General features: G+C 37.1%; 1 pseudogene; it reads left to right on the top strand.

The window, feature by feature from the left end:
- Nucleotides 1-14,239, top strand: part of LOC116470526 (KICSTOR complex protein ITFG2-like) — a 30,547-nt pseudogene extending 16,308 nt beyond the window's left edge.
- The last annotated feature ends 375 nt before the right edge of the window (nucleotides 14,240-14,614 follow it).

A 14,614-nucleotide genomic window follows, 5' to 3' on the forward strand; every position in this document is an offset into this window, starting at 1 on the left:
AATAAGGAAGGGGCGTAGGCTGTGAGCTGACATGCCTGTGAGCATGTCTAGCCTAGATATCTTGGTTAAAATACAAGGACATAGAATGTACTACGTGCCTGTGAGGATGTCCAGCATAAAGTTAGTCTTTAAAAGAAACTATTATTTCTAACACTTATGATTTATTCTTTAACAAGAAGGGAAATTTGAAGGGGAACTTTTTATTTTCTACAGTTCTGAATAGGGTCATCTTTTGGAACAAACCCTAGGGAAAAAGCATGTTTCTTTGACACTGGAAAATTTACTTTGTGTAATGTTTGCTGGAAGTTTGCCTAAGCGTTTATAGTGCTTTGTCCTCTCTCTCCATCAGAATTGTTGGTAGTCTTAGAAAGGTAAAATTTTAATGTATTAGACCAGAGGATATAGTTAATTACTAAGAATACCTCAAGTTACTCTTCTTTAATTTTCTCCTCCTTCTTTTATTCCTAGCTTCTGTCTATTTTGTCCTTTTTATTTCTTTTCTCTACTGTTGAAGTATATATTAAGGAAAACTATTCAAAGTGTTCTTCAGTCTTTAGGATACCACTGTGAGGACTGAATATGTATTTTTGTCCAAATAATTAATTGAATAAGAGCTGGCATATTTTATGGTGTTAAAGATTGAGCAGATGCTCAAAGAAATGGAACTCTGAACCTACCTCTCAGACACTCACTCAACAATTTTGTGTTTAGTGAAAACTGGAGGACGTTGTGTTAAGTGAAAAAAGCCAGGCACTGAAAGGCAAATATTGCATGTTCTCACTCATATGTGGGAGCTAAAATATTTGATTTTCTGAAGGTAGAGGGTGGAATGATGGTTATCACAGTGTCAGAAGGTTGTGGGGAGAGGGGGCTAAGATGGAGTTGGTTAATGGTTACAAAAATACAGCTAGGCAGTAGGAATAAGATCTAGTGTTTGGTAGTGCAATAGGATGACCCAAGTTAACAATTTATTGTATAGTTCAAAATGACTAGGGAAGTAGATTTGGGATATTCCCAACACAAAGAAATGATACATCTTTGAGATGATGGATATCTCATTTACCCTGATTTGATGATTACACATTGGATGCTTTTATCAAAATATCACCTGTACCCTATACATATGTACAACTATTATATACCTGTAAAAATTAAAGAGAATTAGGCAGCCTGCATGTATTAGAGCTTCAGGCATGCTGCAGCAGTCCCGTACTATCTAGAGTGTATCCCTGTTATTCTCTTGTTCCCTTGGTTAATGAGCAGATTAAACTTTCCCAGGCTCTTTGTCTTCCATTACAGAGCAGCCTACTGGGATCTTGAAGTTGACAATGATATGACATATGTGGATATAATGGTGGTTGTATCAATTTCCTAAGACTGCTGTAATAAATTACCATAAACTGGGTAGCTTCAAACAACAGAAATTTATTCTGTCACAGTTCTGGAGCCAGAAATAAGAAAATCAAGGTATTATCAGTGTTTCTTTCTTCTAGAGGCTCTGGGGAAGAATCTGTTTCTTTCCCCTCTCCTAGCTTCTGGTAGCAGCTGGTAGTCCTTTGTGTTCCTTGGTTTGTAGACTCATCACTCCAAAGTCTGCTTTCCTCTTCACATGGCCTTCCCCTCTGTGTCTCAAATCTCTCTCTTCTTTTTCTTACAAGGATACCAGTGATTGTATTAGGGGACAACCCTAAATCCAGGCTTATCTGCTGAAATCCTTAACTAAATTAAACCTGCAAAGATTCTATCTCTAAATAAGGTCTCGTTCACAAGTACCAGGGGCTAGGACTAGACGTATCTTTGGGGGGAACATAATTCAACCCACTACAGTGGCCAGTATTGCTTTCTCAGGCCTGAAAAGTAAGACTTCTGGGAATTCGATATGAGCCTACTATGAATATGGAAAATGGGTTGAAGATTTAAACAAATAAAATTGCTTGGATTCTTGTCACACTTTGCCTCTGTTGTTGCAGAATTTCTTCTTTACAGGTTTTAGGCAGTTAAAAAGAAGGTGACTATTTCACGACTCTAAAAAAGTTAAAAAAATTATTTGAGACATGCTTCACATTTTTGCTCAATTCTATTATTATAGTTACTAAATTTTGCAGTGATATATATTTATTAGAACTACAGAGAAACCAAAATAAGTGAATTTGCCTTTTGAGCTTCTCACCCACATATAAAGACTCCTAATTCTTTGGTGCGTAACCTCGAGATTGTATTTAGCTTACTAGATATTTACACATTCATATATATCTATAAATCCATATGTAGCAGTTAACATGCATATATATTTGTTACATTTTTATTCGTAATTTATAACTTTTTAAGAAGTCAGTAAATATACATCTTGTTGATGTTTTAAAACATTTTCATAAATTATTTGACACTTCCATTTCATCCCATCCCATCACAAATTAGAGTTTAATTCTCCTCTTATTTGAATATGGGCTAGACTTAGTGACTTGATTCTAAAGGATATTATATGGCAGAATGATACCATGTTAATTCCGAGGTTGGGTCATAAAAGGTGACACAGCTTCTGTTTGGCTCTTTCTCTTTTGGAAAATGTACCTATGCAGGCATCCCTGAGTCAACAATGTAAGAAGTCTGGCTATTCTGAAACAGACATGCTAGAGAGAACACATGGAAAAACCATATTAAAGAAAGAATTGCCCAAGGAGCCACAGCTATTCAGCTCTCAAATGCTTGGCTTATCCCAGCCAGTCACCAGAGATACATGATGATTTCGGTCCCCAACATTTTAGCCACCTGAAATGACTCTAAGTAGAGCAGAGTCGTTTCTGATGAGCCCTGAACAAATTGCATATTTGTAAGGAAAGAAATGTTGTTGCTGTTTTTAGTCATTATGTTTTGGAATATCTTATATAGCAACAGATAACTTGAACACATTTACTTGATGTCTCTTAATGGCTGTACAGTGTTTTAATATTATGGGTGTGTCACCTTTAACTAGTTTCTTATTGTTGGACATTGAGTTTTTCAAGTTTTAGTTCTTTTAAAAATTGGAACAACCTTGAACATAGATATCTGTTCTCTTGTTCAATTATTATTTTAAGTTGAAATCTTGGAAATGCTAGGTAGTACAAAAAAGTGTGTCATGGTGGTTGTTTTGTCACAAGGATCCCAAATTGGGCATGGTCATTATTTGTAATCTTGCCAATTTAAGGCAGACAGTACTTTTCTCCATTGACATGTAGATGTTATAACTGATTTTCTAATAGTTCTATTACTGGGAATACATCTTATTGTGATTTATTATTATGACTCATTTAATTTACTACTAACGTTTTATATATCCTGTCTTATGTCAGGGTCAGGGCACACAGAAAATAGTAGTACTTGTGTGATAGCCCAAGGTAAACTACAGGAGGTTGGAGGTCACCTATATGAAATATGAAAAAAAATTATATTTTTATAAGAAATGATATTAATATAATGATATTTATCCTTAAATTTGAATAAAACTTCCAACTTCCAAATAAATCATTTCTGAATTTACTATGATGAAGTTTGCCTTGCTCCCATGGACATAACTTTTATTGTAAATATGTACTAGCATTTGTGCTTGAAAACATTACACATAATTTTCTGATGAAGGCTTGGTTTTGTTCTCTTTAAATTTTTGCAGGTCATTGTCTTAGTTCATTTGTGCTACTATAACAAAATACCCGAGACTGGTTCATTTATAAAGAATAGAAATTTATTTCTCACAGTTCTTCAGACTGGGAAATCCAAGGTCAAGGTAATGTCAGTGTCAGTGTCTGGTGAGGGCCTAGCCTCTGCTTCTAAGATGGCATCTTGTTCCTATATCCTCCATAGCGGAGGAATGCTGAGTCTTGAGATAGCAGAAGGGACAGAAGAGCAAAAGGGTCTAGCTAGTTCCCTCCATTCCTTATAAAGTCACTAACCCTGTTAGTGACGGCTCTGCCCTCCTAACTTAATCACCATGTAAAGGCCCCATCTCTTAATACTGTTTCATTGAGGATTAAGTTTTAACATTAATATTGGAGGGAATGCAAACATTTAAACCATAGCAGTCATCATCAACAAGAAACTTTATTAACATAGGCAGGTAATACATTCTAAAACACACTTTACATCCACTGAAATGTTTTACGTTGAAACCGCTGAAATTATATTTCAAGCTAAAGTTTTCCTTTATTTCATGGATAAATGTAATGTTGACATATCTTACCATAATGTGAGTGGGCTTTGAATCCAACCAAACTTTTTAACAGTATTTCAAAATCATGGTGAAGCTTTTATTTGGAGAACATACTGCATTATAAGAACATCTCATCATTAGTTTAAAGACCTCTAGAGACAGCATATGCCACAAACATATGGGTCCACAGCCCAGAGATGTGCCCCTGGGATTCTCTGTCACCATTGGGAATGGGACACACATCAGTGAGCAGGCATCTGACTGCTGAAGTAAATGTCCAGTGATAGCAGCAACTTGCCCATGCTCAGCAAGCTGTGGCAGAGCAGCAAGTGCTAGGTATAGCTTCTCCCTCATCTTGATTTTCATCTGTGATAGCAGCTGGGCATGCCACCCTCATCTCACCCACTCACCCAGCTCAGATCTTTGAACCCACCACCAAGATCATCACTGTCTGAGGCAAAAGGTGTTAGGGCTCAAGCTGCTCAAGCCTTGTCCTGTTGCCTCATGGGCTGAGATAAATTGCCACTCCCCTGCACATCTGCCAAGTTTTCTGGACAAGCTTTGCACTAACGGATTTAACTGGCTAATATTTTATTTGTGAATTCTGTGTAAAGTATTCATCATTATGTTTACCTTCATTCTCCTTTTTTGTGGTACCTATGTTTAGTCTGTGATACATCTAATTATGTTGGCTTCATACAAATCATGGAGTTTTTCATTGTTTTCTCTGTTCTGGAAAAGAATACATAGGCTAAGGATGATTGAGCAGTTAAATGCATTCTAGAACTTACTCCTAACAATACATAGATTTAGAGCATTTAAAATGCAGGTTTTAAGGTTGGTTTTGACTTCAGATGATCTTTTTATCGAATGTTCCGTAAATTTTGATAATCTACTTTTTTAAGAAATGTATTCTTTTCATTGAAGTTTTTGATTTTTCAGTGGACTTGCACACAGGATTCTCTCATAATTTAAATAACTTTCTCTAATTTGGTGTTAATCTCCATAGTGGCCAATATTGCAAGTTACAGGTCTTCTAGGATTCCAATAATGGCATTATCATTTCCTGGCTTTGTGGCTAGAACAAGTTTCTTAATGCTCTGAGGCTCAGTTTACTCTGGAAAATTGGAATATAAGTATCTACCTGATAAGGCTGTAGTTTTAAATTTTCTAATGATTGTAAAGTACTCAACAAAGTCTCTGGTACGTAGACAGCTGCACATAAATGATAGTTTTTATCCATTTCTTATTCTAATTGTTATATATTAGTGCCTTTCTTCTTTTTTTGATCAGGTTTGTCATTTCGTATTGTGGTTTTTCTTCTTAAAGGAACAAGTTTTTGAGTTGATATACTTATCCTACTGTTCCTGTTTTTAATCTACTATATACTCAACATTTAATTCTTAGTTCGTTTTCTGCTTTTTGTAGATACATTTTTTATTCTTTAAAAATATTTTACATTAATATTTTATGACAGAGCCAAGTTTCTATAAATTAAAAATTCTACATTATCTTTGTATAATAAATTTTCCCACAAATGACTTTAGTAATGTATCTTTTACTTTTTGACTTCTAAAATTAGCATACAGTATTTTGTTCTGTTACTCTTTAGTTTCTATTCTCAAATTTTACTTCCTATTTTCTGTACTCTGTGTTTAAGAAACATTTTTAATGCTCTGAATTTCCTTCTGAATACAGTTTTAGCATTTTCATTATTTTTAACATTTATTCTCTAATTTCAGTTTTGCTGCAGGAGTTATTGAATAAAATAACCTAATATTTTATTTTAGTGCTTTAATTTCTTTTCATTTTTCTTCTGTCTTCTTAGAAAGCTTCTCATGTTCAGTGACTCCATTGTCCTAAGTTTTTTTTTTTCCCAACTTTTAAGTTCAGGGGTACATGTGCAGATTTGCTATACAGGTGAACTTGTGTCATAGGGGTTTGTTGTAACGATTATTTCATCATCCAAGTATTGAGCCTAGTACCTATTAGTTATTATTCCTGATCCTCTCCCTCCTCCCAGCCTCCACCCTCAAATAGGCTCCAGTGTCTGTTGTTCCCCTCTTTGTGTCCATGTGTTCTCATCATTTAGCTCCCACTTATAAGTGAGAACATGCAGTATTTAGTTTTCTGTTCCTGCATTAGTTCGCTGAAGATAATGGCCTCCAGCTCCAACTATGTTCCTGCAAACATTCCTGCAAAGAATATAATATCTCTTTTTTAATGGCTGCATAGTATTCCGTGGTATAGATGTACTGTATTTTCTTTTTTTTATTATTATTATACTTTAAGTTTTAGGGTACATGTGCCCAATGTGCAGGTTTGTTACATAGGTATCCATGTGCCATGTTGGTGTGCTGCACCCATTAACTCGTCATTTAGCGTTAGGTATATCTCCTAATGCTGTCCCTCCCCCCTCCCCCCACCCCACAACAGTCCCCGGAGTGTGATGTTCCCCTTCCTGTGTCCGTGTGTTCTCATTATTTATTTCCCACCTATGTGTGAGAATATGAGGTATTTGGTTTTACTATATTTTCTTTTTTTTCCTTTAGCTTTTATGTTCTGGGGTACATGTGAAGGCTCTGCAGGTTTGTTACGCAGGTAAACGTGTGCCATGGTGGTTTGCTGCACAGATCAACCCATCACATAGGTATTAAGCCCACCATCCATTAGTTATTCTTTCTGATGCTCTTCCTCTCCACTCCATGTTCCCGATAGGCCACCAGTGTGTGTTGTTCCCCTTCATGTCTTCTCATTGTTTAGCTCCAACTTATAAGTGAGAACATGTGGGGTTTGGTTTTCTGTTCTGGTGTTAGTTTGCTGAGGATAATGGCTTCCAGCTCCATCCATGTCCCTGCAAAGGACATAATTTTGTTCCTTTTTATGGCTGCATAGTATTCCATGGTGTATGTATACCACATTTTCTTATCCAGTCTATCATTGATGGGCATTTGAGTTGATTCCATGTCTTTGCTATTATGAGTACTGCTGCAATGAACATACGTGTGCGTGTATCTTTATAATACATTAATTTGTGTTCTTTTGGGTATATGCCCACTAATGGGATTACTGGGTATCAAATACCAATGGGTAAAACGGTATTTCTGCCTTTAGGTCTTTGAGGAATCACCACACTGTTTTCCACAATGGTTGAACTAATTTACACTCCCACCAACAGTGTAAAAGCATTTCTTTTTCTCCACAACCTCGCTAGCATCTGTTTTTTCTGGACTTTTTAATATTCACCATTCTGACTGTCATGAGATTATATCTCATTGTGGTTTTGAATTGCATTTCTCTAATGATCACTGACGTTGAGCTTTTTTCATATGTTTGTTGGCCACATAAATGTCTCTTTTGAGAAGTGTCTGTTCATGTCCTTTGTCCACTTTTCAATGGGGTTGTTTGTTTTTTCTTGTAAATTTGTCTAAGTTCCTTGTAGACTCTGGATATTAGATCTTTGTCAGATAAATAGATTGCAAAAACTTTCTCCTATCCTGTAGGTTGTTCACTCTGATGATAGTTTCTTTTGCTGTGCAGAAGCTCTTTGGTTTAATTAGGTCCCCTTTGTCAATTTTTGCTTTTGTTGCAATTGCTTCTGGGGTTTTCATTATGAAATCTTTGCTGTGCCTATTTCCTGAACGGTATTGTCTAGATTTTCTTCTAGGGTTTTTACAGTTTTGGGTTTTACATTTAAGTTTTCTGTCCATCTTGGGTTGATTTTTGCATAAGGTGTAAGGAAGGGGTCCAGTTTCAATTTTATGCATATGGCTAGCCAGTTCTCCTAGCACCATTTATTAAATAGGGAATCCTTTTCCCATTGCTTGTTTTTGTTTTTTTTTTTTTTTTGAAATGTTTTGTACTATTTTTTTTTAATTATACTTTAAGTTCTAGGGTACATGTGCACAACGTGCAGGTTTGTTACATGTGTATACATGCTCCATGTTGGTGTGCTGCACCCATTAACTCGTCATTTACATTAGGTATATCTCCTAATGCTATCCCTCCCCCACTCACCCCACCCCACAACTGGCCCCGGTGTGTGATGTTCCCCTTCCTGTGTCCAAGTGTTCTCATTGTTCAATTCCCACCTATGAGTGAGAACATGCGACGTTTGGTTTTTTGTCCTTGTGATAGTTTGCTGAGAATGATAGTTCCCAGCTTCATCCATGTCCCTACAAAGGACGTGAACTCATCATTTTTTATGGATGCATAGTATTCCATGTTGTTTATGTGCCACATTTTCTTAATCCAGTCTATCATTGTTGGACATTTGGGTTGGTTCCAAGTCTTTGCTATTGTGAATAGTGCCGCAATAAACATACGTGTGCATGTGTCTTTATAGCAGCATGATTAATAATCCTTTGGGTTTATACCCAGTAATGGGATGGCTGAGTCAAATGGTATTTCTAGTTCTAGATCCTTGAGGAATCGCCACACCGTCTTTCACAATGATTGAACTAGTTTACAGTCCCACCAACAGTGTAAAAGTGTTCCTATTTCTCCACATCCTCTCCAGCACCTGTTGTTTCCTGACTTTTTAGTAATCGCCATTCTAACTGGTGTGAGATGTTATCTCATTGTGGTTTTGGTTTGCATTTCTCTGATGGCCAGTGATGATGAGCACTTTTTCATGTGTCTGTTGGCTGCATAAATGTCTTCTTCTGAGAAGTGTCTGTTCATGTCCTCTGCCCACTTGTTGATGGGGTTGTTTGTTTTTTTCTTGTAACTTTGTTTGGTTCTTTGTAGATTCTGGATATTAGCCCTTTGTCAGATGAGTAGATTGCAAAATTTTTCTCCCATTCTGTAGGTTACCTGTTCACTCTGATGGTAGTGGAACCAAAAAAGGGCCCGCATTGCCAAGACAATCCTAAGCCAAAAGAACAAAGCTGGAGGTATCATGCTACCTGACTTCAAACTATACTACAAGGCTATAGTAACCAAAACAGCATGGTACTGGTACCAACAGAGATATAGACCAGTGGAACAGAACGGAGCCCTCAGAAATAATACCACACATCTACAACCATCTGATCTTTGACAAACCTGACAAAAACAAGAAATGGGGAAAGGATTCCCTATTTAATAAATGTTGCTGGGAAAACTGGCTAGCCATATGTAGAAAGCTGAAACTGGATCCCTTCCCTACAACTTATACAAAAATTAATTCAAGATGGATTAAAGACTTAAATGTTAGACCCCAAACCATAAAAACTGTAGAAGAAAACCTAGGCAATACCATTCAGGACATAGGCATGGGCAAGGACTTCATGTCTAAAACACCAAAAGCAATGGTAACAAAAGCCAAAATTGACAAATGAGATCTAATTAAACTGAAGAGCTTCTGCACAGCAAAAGAAACTCCCATTGCTTGTTTTTGTCAGGTTTATTGAAGATCAGATGTACCACTTTTTCTTTCTCCAGTCTACCATTGATGGATATTTAGGCTGATTCCATATCTTTGCTATTGTGAATAGTGTTGCAATGAACATATGTGTGCAAATTTATGATAGAAGAATTTATATGTTTTTGGTTATATACACAGTAATGGGATTGCTGGGTTGAATGGTATTTATGTTTTTAGGTCTTTGAGGAATCTACACACTCTTCCACAACTAATTTACTCTCCCACCAACAATATATAAGCATTCTTTTTTCTCCAAAACCTTGTTAGCATCTGTTATTTTTTGACTTTTTAATGATAGCCATTCTGACTTGTGTGAGATAGTATGTAATTGTGGTTTTGAGTTGGACTTCTCTAATGACCAGTGATGTTGAGATTTTTTTCATATGCTCGTTGGCTACATGTATATCTTCTTTTGAAAAGTGTCTGTTTATGTCCTTTGCCCATTTTTAATGGGGTTGTTTTTTCTCATACATTTGTTTAAGTTTCTTATAGATTCTGGATAGTAGACTTTTGTCAGATGCATGGTTTGCAAAACTTTTCTTCCATTCTGTAGGTTATCTCTTCACTCTGTTGATAATTTTATTTGCTGTGCAGAAGCTCTTTAGTTAACTAGATCTCATTTGTCAATTTTTGCTTTTGTTGCAATTGCTTTTGGCATCTTTGTCATGAAATCTTTTCCATTCTTATGTCCAGAATGGTATTGCCTATCAAAGAAATCAGAGATGACACAAACAAATGGAAAAACATTCCATGCTCATGGATAAGAAGAATCAATATTAAAATGGTCATATTGCCCAAAGCAATTTATAGATTCGATGCTGTTCTTATTAAACTACCATTGACATTTTCCACAGAACTAGAAAAAAAAACTGTTTTAAAATTCATGTGGAACCAAAAAAGAGCCTGAATAGCCAAAGCAATTATAAGCAAAAAGAATAAAGCTGGAGGTATCACAATACCCAAATTCAAAATATATTACAGGAATACAGTAAATAAAACAGCATGAGACTGGTACAAAAACAGATCCATGGACCAATGGAACAGAATAGAGAACTCAGAAATAAGGCCACACTTATGTAATTATTGGACCTTCAACAAACCTGACAAAAATAAGCAATGGGGAAAGGATTCCCTATTCAATAAATGGTGCTAGCATGTCTGGCTAGCCATGTGCAGAAAATTGAAACTGGACTCCTTCTTTATGCCATATATAAAAATTAACTCAGGATAGATTAAATACTTAAATATAAACCCCCCCAAACTATAAAAACCCCTAAAGACAACCTAGGCAATACCATTATGTCCTAAGTTTTAATTTTACAACTGCCTCCAGTGTAGATTAGTTGTTGCCTTGTGGCTTTAAAATTCCTGAAATTATTCTTTATCACACCCATCTTCCTCTTCATCTTATTTTGTTACTTTTTATTTCAATATTTTCCCTTTATATATTCTTTTCCCAATTTTATAAAGGCCAAGTCTTCTTTTACTCTTTCTAGAAGGTCAATAAGTTCCAAAAATTTTCTGTTAGATACTTCCGTAATACATTTTCTAAAACACTTCTTTGACCCTACAGAAGGCAGTTTATTTTGCTTTACATTAATTTTTTCCCCATATCTTATTTTTAATTTTTATTTACCTTTTTGCATTTTTGAATAGGTAAAATAGACCCAGACTTTTTCATTATAATGAGAGTTGAGATTCTTTGCTTAAATCTGCAAGTGGAGGTTGTATTAATGGGCACAGATTCCATTATATTTCTAGTTAATACAAGAATTTCATCTCTTTTCCATTGTCTATTGAATCTTCTTTCTACTTCTTCTTTATGGTACTCTAAACTGATATTTATATATTACTTAATTCCAGAATATGCCATTACAAGGGCTCTTTTCTGCTTCCCTTTATAGTGCTTAAATTGTAGGCGCTGTAATCCTTAAAAATTTATTGCTTCACTGCTAGTTTCCCCTTATCTTCTACTTAAGCATTGTCTGAAATTTGGAGTGTCTTCCAGGTGACATAATCCTCTAGACCTGCATTCTTTAGAGAGCCCAGCTGTAGCTCATTTCCAACCATATCCAAACCAACAGGGGTAGAGGTCTATGGGTCCAACCGGAAGTATACACCTGTAGCCCACACATTTCCTTGTAAAACATGCAAGGGGAACCTGGACCCTCACTAGTAGTTGTTCTCTTCTTCTTTTTTTTATGTTTTATAGTAGCCATCTGAAGAGGTGTCAGATAATACCTCATTATTGTTTTGATTTGCATTTCCCTTATGATTATTGATGCTGAGCGTCTCATCATATACCTGTGGGCCATTCATATGTCTTCTTTAGGGAAATGTTTGTTCAAGTATTTCATTGTTTTGTAATCACGGTTTCTGTTGTTGTATTGCATTATTTTTCCTTTTTGCTATTTGAGTTGAAGGAGTTCCTTACATAGTTGGGATATTAACCCCTTATCAGATGTATGGTTCACAAGTATTTCTTCCATTCCATAGGTTGCCTCTTACTCTGATTAAAAGCTTTTAGTTTGGTGTAGTCCCTGTGTATTTTTGTGTTTTTTTTGGCCATGCTTTTTGTGTCATAGCCAAGAAATCATTACCTAGATCAATGTCATGAGGGTTTCCCTCCGTTTTCTCCTAGGAATTTTGTAGTTTCAGGTCTTACATTGAACCCATTTTGAGTTGATTTTTGTGTATGATATAAAGAGTCCAATTTTATTTTTCCAAATTCCACTGATTAAAGAGATTAAAATTTCCCCATTATGTACTCTTGGCACCCTTGTCAAAGATCAGTTGACTTTATATGTGGATATATGTGGTGTATGTGCAGATTTGCTTGTCAGCTCTCTGTTCTGTTCCATTGGTCTACATATCTGTCTTATACCAGTATCACACTGTTTTGTTGACTTCAGTTTTATAATTCATTTTGAAATTAGAAAATGTTATGCCTCTAGCTTTGTTCTTTTCTCAAGACCATTTTGGCAATTTGGATCTTTTGTGGCTTCATATTAATTTTTGAATTTTTTTTTCTGCTTCCGAAAAAAACTGCCAATGAGATCTCAATAGGGATTGCACTGAATCTGTAATTCATTTTGGGTAATACGGATATTTTAACAATGTTGAATTTTGCAGTCAATAAACACGGGGCATATTTTTGTTTATTTGTGTGTGTTTTGATTTCTTTTATCCATATTTCATTGTCTTTAATGTGTAAGTATTTCAGCTCCTTAAGTTTATTTCTTAGTATTTTATTTTTTATGTCATTGTAAATGGAGTTGTTTTCTTAATTTTTTATGTATAGAAATATCACTGATTTTTATATGTTGATTTTGTATGATCCAACATTTTTGACTTTGATTTCTACTTCTATGCTTTTTATATTTTGAGTGTGTATGTTAAATCTTTAGGGTTTTATACAGATAAGCTCATGCCATGTGCAAACAGAGTTAATTTTATTGCTTCCTTTCTGATTTGGAGACTTTTTGTTTCTTTGTCATCCCTAATTGCTCTGGCTAGGACTTTCAGTACTATGTCACAAGAGTAGGCATCCTGGTCTTATTCCTGATCCTGGAGGGAAAGCTTTCAACTTTTCACCATTGTGAAAAATATTAACTGTGTTTTTTTTCATATATGACCTATATCGTGTTGAGGTTATTTTCTTATCTTCTTTTGTTGAGAGTTTTTATCATGAAAAAGTGTTGAAATTTGTCTTTCATGCCCACAGACGGAGATGGATGTTGTTTGTGGTGGTGGGCTACACAGACTGTGTGGTGCGAGCTTTTCGCTGGGAGGAGCTAGGTGAGGGTCCTGAACATCTGACCGGGCAGCTGTTGTCCCTCAAGAAATGGTTGCTGGAGGGTCAGGTGGACAGCCTCTCAGTGACTCTGGGGCCGCTGGGTGTTCCTGAACTGATGGTGTCTTAGCCAGGCTGTACTTATGCAATTCTAACGTGTGTGTGGAAAAAGGACACAGGGTCCCCTCCTGCCTCTGAAGGGGTCATGGATGGCAGTAGGGAGACCCTAGCTGCCCGAGATGTGGTGCTGCACCAGACATCTGGCCGTATCCACAAGAATATCTCCACTCACCTAATTGGCAACAACAAATGAGGCCATGCCACTGAGAGTGGTGGCTCCGGCATCTTTGCTGTGAGCACACTGGATGGGAGGCTGAAGCTCATGGAGGAAGCAGACAAGCTGTTGTGGTCAGTGCAGGTGGATCACCAGCTCTTCGCCCTGGAGAAATTGGGATGTCACCGACAACGGACATGAGGAGGTAGTTCCATGTGCCTGGGATGGACCGACATATATTATTGATCACAATCGCACCCTCGTCCGCTTCCAAGTGGATGAAAATATCCGTGCCTTCTGTGCAGGTCTGTATGCCTGCAGGGGGATGCAACAGCTCCTGCCTCGTATATGTCACTTTCAACCAGAAGATCTATGTATACTGGGAGGTGCAGTTGGAGTGGATGGAGTCTACCAATCTGCTGAACGACTGGAGACCAAGCCTGAGTATCATAGCCTGCTGCAGGAGCTGGGCGTGGATGCTGACAACCTCCCTGCAGCTCATGCCCTGCTTCACCAAACACCCTACCATCTGACCAACCACCGCAGTGTGTTCCCTCAAGCCTCCAGGATCCCACCTAGCTGTGCTTGCCTCATAGCTGGTGAAGGATTCTTCTGAGCCCCCACCCTACCTCAAGGTATCTTTGATATTGGCAGGATTGGGAATATGCATTACAGAAGTGCAGGATTTGACTCTGGGCACGAAAGATGGCAGCAGCCCTAGGGTGACCACGAGCTATACACCTCATGGTCTTTTTGTTGAAAGAAGAGACAATTTGACCCTCTGCCCATTTTCTTATGGACCTCACCCATCACACCACCAAGGTCGTAGGACCCTGGCCTTATTCCAAATCATCTGGGACATGTCCCACTCCCCACTTTCACTGTGTAGAAAATAGAGACTTGTTTGCTTGGCCCCAATACCCATAAGGAAACCAGGCTTTAGGCCCAGGGGAG

This window comes from Hylobates moloch, unplaced genomic scaffold (assembly GCF_009828535.3).
Source record: "Hylobates moloch isolate HMO894 unplaced genomic scaffold, HMol_V3 SCAFFOLD_6, whole genome shotgun sequence".
NCBI classification, from domain to species: Eukaryota; Metazoa; Chordata; class Mammalia; order Primates; family Hylobatidae; genus Hylobates; species Hylobates moloch.